Source organism: Nematolebias whitei, chromosome 7, assembly GCF_014905685.2.
Source record: "Nematolebias whitei isolate Nwh7 chromosome 7, NemWhi1, whole genome shotgun sequence".
NCBI lineage: Eukaryota > Metazoa > Chordata > Actinopteri > Cyprinodontiformes > Rivulidae > Nematolebias > Nematolebias whitei.
In genome coordinates, this window is record NC_056504.1 from 43,268,971 (window position 1) to 43,276,015 (window position 7,045).

Below are 7,045 nucleotides of genomic sequence, written 5' to 3' on the forward strand. Positions count from 1 at the left end.
TTTTGAGGACCAAACTATCATTTTAAAGTCTTATTTTGTACAACAGTAAACCTAAAAACAATCTTCACTGCACTTTATTTATTTATTTGACATAAACCTGTGTACGTTTAGCAGTTGTCTTTCCTTTTCCTTTTTCTTTTCCTACATTCTTGTGATCAGTAAGATCCTAAACGTTCGTTCAAGATGCAAGTTTGAATTTCTATTTTTATCAGAACATTGAGCGCCACACATTTGTGTGGACGTTAACCTAAATTCAAACACCAAATAAAATCAAATCTAAAAAAATAAAGAGAAACAAAACAGGAGACAAGCACCACATAGAAGATTATTTAAAGCTGAAAAAGGAATAACCGATGATGGCTGTAACATGAAGTGACTGAAAGAACTTTGTGCTCCATGAGTGATGTCATAACTGAGAAGGTATTAACTACTGATAATAACTATTTGATCTGACTGTCCCTTTAATGTGAATCATATCAGTTTGTGTTACTTAAACCTAAACTAAACACTTTAGCCCTCATTTCTAACCAGTATATATGTTTACTGTATATATGTTCCACTACATTAGAACTGGGCTTCGATTCCACTATTTGGTGCCAAAGACTAAATATTAACCTCTGATGTGAACCAAAAGTCTAAGCTGGAACAAGACCCACCTGTAGACTGGTTCTAGTACAAGTTTCAAGTCTTTCCCACTCCACATAAACAAGCAGAACATTGCTGTTATTTTTTTCTTCTTCTTTCGGCTGCTCCCTTCTTCAGGGGTCGCCACAGTGAAGTAAGTCACACGAAGACTTGGCAATTGTTTTCTGTGTGGAGCAAAGAGCTGCCATCTAGGACGTCTGGGGGGAGCAGATGGTGGGGGTTTAAAAGCATTGCTCAGTGGCCCAGAGTGAAGCAATTGAGGGTGGAGACAGGTGTGGGTGCTTCACCAATCCCACCCACATTTTGACGTTGTCGGTACCAGGAGTTGATCAGGTGATCCGATCACAGGCCCACCTTCTCTAACCTCTGCGCCACCACTCCCCTAGAACATAGCAGTTAGTAAAACTGAAAATAAATAAATAAATTCCTCAGCTGTTTTTTTCCCCAAGCGTCTTCTGTTGAGTCATAGTTCTTGCCTTGCTGCTGTATTTTTTGTATTCCTCCTATACATTCAACTGTAATTAGTTATTTCACGATTGAAAAGAAGGTTACGTAACACCGTGACTGCGAGTAGGCAGGACTTTAAACACTTACATACTGTCCAGACTATGGTTCAAAAAAATAAAACATGGCAGCTCCCTTAGAGGGGGACTTTGTGGATTCAGTTTCCAACAGAGACAGAAGGCAAGGACACTTGGTCCACCAATGAACAGTCTATGATCAGTCCTGACAGGGTCAATGAAAAGGTCCTGAAACTAATGAAAATTCACTAGTCAGAGAAAATAACTAACTGTGGAGCTAAAGTGTTGCAGATGTAATATTCCCAGTTACCTGAAAATGTTCTTGGTTGATATATTTTATTATATTATGCTCATGATGAGCAGCCTGGTTATAAGGGAAGAGATGCCATCGGTTACAGTGCTGGCCAATAAATAAAGGACTTGTGCAGTTCTTTGAGGGACTTGAGCAGTCAGTGAAAGGCACCGTGGGGTCTCCATAGTTCACATGGCAAACTCTCAAACACCCACGGGGGGGTGTCCTCCCTCCCTCTCCTGCCATGCCTTAACTGAGGCGAGTGTTGACACAGTGCTGGCCAATCTAATTTTGATTGTCAGGAGCAAGGAATGGTGATCCTCCCCCCCGCCCCCTTGAGAGCATCAAGTTCATTTCTCTGGTTGCATAGGGATTTTTTTTTTCCTTCCCTATTCCCCCAACTCCCCACGGCCCCATCTCCCCAGCACTAGAACAATATTCAGCCGTTCCTGGGCCTCTCAGAGTGAGCTCACTGGAGTTAATCTCTCAGGCCTCTCTCCTCTCTATTGCTGCCTCTCTCCCACTTCTTCTATTCAAAAAGCCATTCGAGAACAGCTTGAATTAGTGACAGTTATTATTCAGACTAATGAGTAAAATCACAAAAGGCAACAAAAGTGGACTGTGACATCAGCTACACCAGCATTCATAAATCATTCATTATCGGCAAAAAGGGATTTATCATTAAATGGGTGACAGAAATAATTTTTCTGCATCTTATGAAATTTTAATCATCATGTGCAGCAGAGGTAAAAAAAAAAAAAAAAAAACTAAAGAAAGAAAGAAAAGTCACAGATATCTGCTGGGGTTGTGTGAAACCTTTGAGAGCAAATCTGTGAAATGTCACTAAGCCGTCATTGTTTTCTGAGATCTGCAGATCCAGAGAAGACAGATGGCCCTTCACACATTTGTGAGTGTGTGTGTGTTAGTGTGTGTGTGCACGTGCATGCACGCATGCAAGCCATGTAAGGAGAGAAACGTGTTTATTGAGAAGAACCGAATATCTTTTTATGCAAATCTTCATGCAAATACCTCGATTCAAACCGTTTAAAAACCATCGTTAACTTGATTTGCCAAATTAATAATATGCAAGAAGTAAATTAAGTCATTCATTATTCATGCCTTCTGTGATGATCTAATCTCCTTCAACCTTTTCCGTAAATTTGGAATTAGGTATGCACGATTAGGTAAAAATAAAGTCAAATTTAAAAGGAACTTCACAGCTTTTGTGCGCAGAACGTGACGGAAAGCGACAAGCTCGATGCCTCTGATCCACGTGTAATCAGGTTCACGCTCTTGGAAACGTTAAAGCAGATGTTTATTTTCTCAGTGCATTATCTGCTTCTGACATGCACCAACAGTCCAGCTGTGTTCGATGATTATGGTGTAATAAAAATCATCGCAACGTCAGAGACATTAATGTGTTGGTCAAGCTTAAATGGCCACCCTGGAGATGCTCGCCCATCGCTCCCTTTCAACGAACACACGACTGAATTATGTCTGTCCTGCTGAGTCAAAGCCTTTTCAGTGATTTTAGATATAAAGTGATATTTTCAGGTGTTATACATAATTTCAAAAACACTTTCACAATATGGCCAGATGGGGGCAGTACAACAGAAATGATTTACCATTTTATATTGTTTTCTTTTTTTGTAATGTTTTTAATTTACCAAAATAAAGTTGAGTTGAGTTGAAAGGCCCATTTCAGATTTCTCATTAGTTCTCCTTATAGTTAATCTTAGTTTGCTCCACACTTTTATTATTTTTTCTCAAGTAAAAGGCATTTTTCTTAGCAGTTTCTGCAAAACATAAGCACTTCCATCCACACGCAAACATGTAGGACATGAGCACACTACACCAGAAAACCCAGATATATTTCCTTACTTAAATATTACAAACAAATTCTCGAGTCTCCTTCATTTACAACAATTTTGAAGAAAAAGTGTCCAAACAGTTCCTTTTTTTATATGCTTTATTTCGAACAAATAACATTGCATATAAAGATCTTCAACACAATAGTAATATCAAATTACATTAAAGAAAAATAACTAAATATACAAAGGAATGATGATATATAAATAATAACCACATCTCTTTAAACATTTGTTCCAGGTTTCTGGATGAAGATGGTTAAAAATATCTTGCAGTGAAAAAGTGGAAGTTAACCTGGAGGGCGTTCACAATTTGGTACCACCTCATAAAGCAACACATTTTTTTCATTTATATTTCAAATATAATATGTATCTGCAGCAGGTTCAGCTTTTCATTATGCAAATGTATTCTGATATTTTCCAAAAATCTAATATATAAAAGTTATGACAATACCTTCACAACTTTCTAACAGAAAACAGGAAAGTGAACGCTTTGAACAGATTTATCAAATTGTAGTTTGCATTTTTGATCATCATTTAAAAACGTCAATCTAGTTCGAAAGAAGTAAAACAAACTATTACATATAGCTGACACAAATAATGAACAAGTACGAACAACTTCTCTTGAGATGCTATTAGCCAAAAAAAAGGGGAATAAAACCATTTACATGAATTACAATAGTTCACCGTTGGGGACACCCTCAAAAACAGCAAAAGCCTTGTTTCTAAAATTAGCAAACAGCAGTTTGCACTTGAACTGAGAGCACAACTGCAGCTTGTCAGAAGATCTCCTGACATTATGGAAAACAATTTGGATCTGAAAGATCAAAGGTGAAAGGTCACAAATATCCTGTCAGGGGTAGTGGGGTCACTGAAGGGGGAAAATTGACCGAATCAGAGAAACTTTAAAGAAAACACAGATTCCTTACAAACAGAGATTTTTGGTGCCTCAAAGAAATTACACGTGTAAAAAAAAACTATTTTAGAAACTACAGACTGGGTGAAAGCTAAAGGTGGGGGAGGGTGGTGGGTTCGGACATCGGTGCACGATTTGCAAGCTGTCACGCGAACGGCTTGCAGATGAAGAGCAGTAGCCCCTCATTCTCCATCCAGTACTGGGGACTCCCCACCCCCTCACTCAAACGCCTCTCCATACCCCTTGGGAGGAGGTCTGTTGCGCTGCGGCCACACTAAATCAACATTGTCCAAATGAGGTGTCACACTTGACCCCCAGCAGCCTCAGCCCCTCACACGGGTGTCAGAGCCACAATGAGCGGCCCTCCATCTCCAGCGCCTGCCTGACACATTTTGATTCATGAGAAAGCCTGGGCCCTGTCAGGACAAAATTACCCCTATCAAAATGCCACCATCAACACATTCATCAACTCCACCTCTGAATCCGCCTTTTTTTTTCTCTCTTTCTCTTCAAAAACAATTCTTCTCCAAAATCAACATGCTGTGCATGCGCCTGGCTAAAAGCGAACATTTGCACACAGTCGTACAGCCAGACATCGTACATGCAAATGCATGTTCCCACTGATCACCTCCCAGCCTTCTGCTTTTTAATGGCTCTCTGAGTGATGAACTCTGCGTCCCCCAGGTGTTGGTGAGCCTGTTCTCTGACCTGCTGACCCAAAACACTCCAAATGTGAACAGGTCCTCACACCTAATAACAAAGCAGGAAGACATCTGTATGGCATGCCCCAAGGAGGCAAAACAGTAAAAAAGAGTGCCTCTCTGCAGCACATGATGATCACATTTTGAAACAGTCCCATTAGTTCATCATGATCAGGGTTCTGTGACTTCAGAAGGAACCTGCCTGCTCGTCTTACCCTGGAGATCGGCTCCATCAATGTGGACACAGCTGAGACTTTCATCTTCCTGCGATCACCCTGGGACCAGATCATCTCCAACCTAATCAGCTCAGCAGCAGCAGATGCTCTCCTGCAAGAGAGATGCAAAAGATCAATGGCACCGGCCAACCCTGGACCACTCTTAGGACCGGTTATCATGTCCTTTTGTTACAGTTTGATGCAATTCCTCTTCTTCTTCACTTTACGTAAAACAAGTTGTAAGTTGGCCCCTTGCTGAGAAAATCATTTATTGTTAATTGACACAGCTCGGCCCACTGAGGCAACCGTCTGCGCTAAAAACTTTCCCCTGGGTAATAAAAGCCCTCCAGTAAGACAAGTATGTTTGTCAACCAGTTGGTGTTATCATGAACTGCTGCAAATGTTCATGATTGCAAAATCATTGCCAGCCACAATGAGAAAGTGAATTACCACAATCAACCATTTCCAGTCTGCTCATTATTCATTTTTAAGACATGCCTTTAATACAAAATGTTTTACCATAAGAAGCTGCAAACTTATAAAAATGACAGAAATAACAATGAAATTCATAGTATTTAAATCTTAGTCATCTTAAATGTTCATAAACTGGAGTTTATGTAAAGTTTGAGTCGTTACAGCCCTGCACCAATAGCAATAAAGCAGACATGGGTTGCATGACATTTTTATCCAGATTTAAGTAAATGCAGACATTTGTTTTCTTTTACCCACTTTTCCTTTCCATGTCTCTGGGCCTATGTCCAGCAGTCACTGTGCAAGAGGTGGGGGACACCCTGGACAGATCACAGTCCATCACAGGGACACAGAGACAAACAACTAATTTAACTTGGGACATTTTAGAGATACCAATTAGCCTAACATGCAAGTTTATGGTCTGTGGGAGAAACTCGGAGTACCTGAAGAAAACCCAAGATCATCAAGAAGAAGGCCCAGGGCGGGAAGCAAACCTGCAACCTTCTCACGGAGAGACACCACCTCTATCCACTTTCCCACTGTTCCGCCAAGTAATTACACTGACATGATATTTAGGTCTGTTTTGGTTTATGTCAAAACATATTTGAACGTAAAATAGAAATATATGTCAGGTTGTTAAGAAACACTTGTCAGGATCTGTGAATTTTGAGTTGGTGTTTTTTTTTCCTTTTTTAGCTTTTGATTCTGTTTGATGTATGATTATGTTTCACAAAGCTCAACCCTCTATTTACAAACTAAATCAGGCACGAGGTCACATCTTGTCTGATATCAATCCAAATTCTAAGAAAGAGTCATTTTTTACATTAATTAATTTATTATTTATTAACCTTTAGGCAAATCCCACAGAGATCACAGATCTCTTTTGCAATGGAGGACTGTACCTGAAGGCAGCCTAACATACATGTTTTTGGTCTGTGGGAGGAAAGAGGAGTACCTGGAGAAAACCCACGCAAGCACAAGAAGAACATGCAAACTCCACCCAGAAAGACCCCAGGTCCAACCGAGGAATGAACCCAAGACCTTCTTCTGTGAGGCAACAGTGCTAACCACTGAGCCATCGTGCTGTCAAAGAAGCAAAACAGACTGTTTATTTCTGAGTTTATTTAAGTCAATGTGTCAAACATCTCAAAGTCAACTGAGTCCTACTGTCATACTTCTCAAATTTAGTGGTGAGCTTTGTCGTATTATTAAATACTTCATAAATACTCTTAATGAAGATAATCACATAGCGCTACAAGCTTGATATCATGAATGAAAATGTTTGTTTTTGCAGGTTTGTCATTAAGCTCTTTAAACAAAACTATGGCTCCTCATTTAGAAGCAGTTCACTCACACTTGACAAATATATACACACACACATACACACACACACACACACACACACACATATATATA